Consider the following 388-nt stretch of genomic DNA (forward strand, 5'->3'; position numbering starts at 1 on the left):
GGTAGACTACATGGGAGTCCAGCGACATAGCCACTACGCTAACTGCTGGTCCCTCCTAAGAGTTTTATTATTTTGCCCTTACACATAGGTCTTTTTTTTTTTAGAATTATTTTTTATTTAACTTTATTAATTTATTATTATTTTCCAGTTTGATCAGAGAGAGACAGAGAGAGGGAAAGTGAGAAAGCAAGCCACTAGGTCCAGGACCAAAACTGTGGTCAGCCATGTGGGAGTCCAGTGCCTTTATCCTCCTCGTCACCTACCGGCCCCCACAAATAGGTCTTTAATCCACTTTGTTAACTTTTGTACACAGTGTGAGGAAGGGTTTCAGCTCTACTCTGGTGTGTTACTATCCAGTTGTTTCAGCACCTTTCGATGAACTCTATTT

This window comes from Tupaia chinensis, unplaced genomic scaffold (genome assembly GCF_000334495.1).
Source record: "Tupaia chinensis unplaced genomic scaffold, TupChi_1.0 Scaffold000403_1, whole genome shotgun sequence".
Lineage (NCBI taxonomy): Eukaryota > Metazoa > Chordata > Mammalia > Scandentia > Tupaiidae > Tupaia > Tupaia belangeri.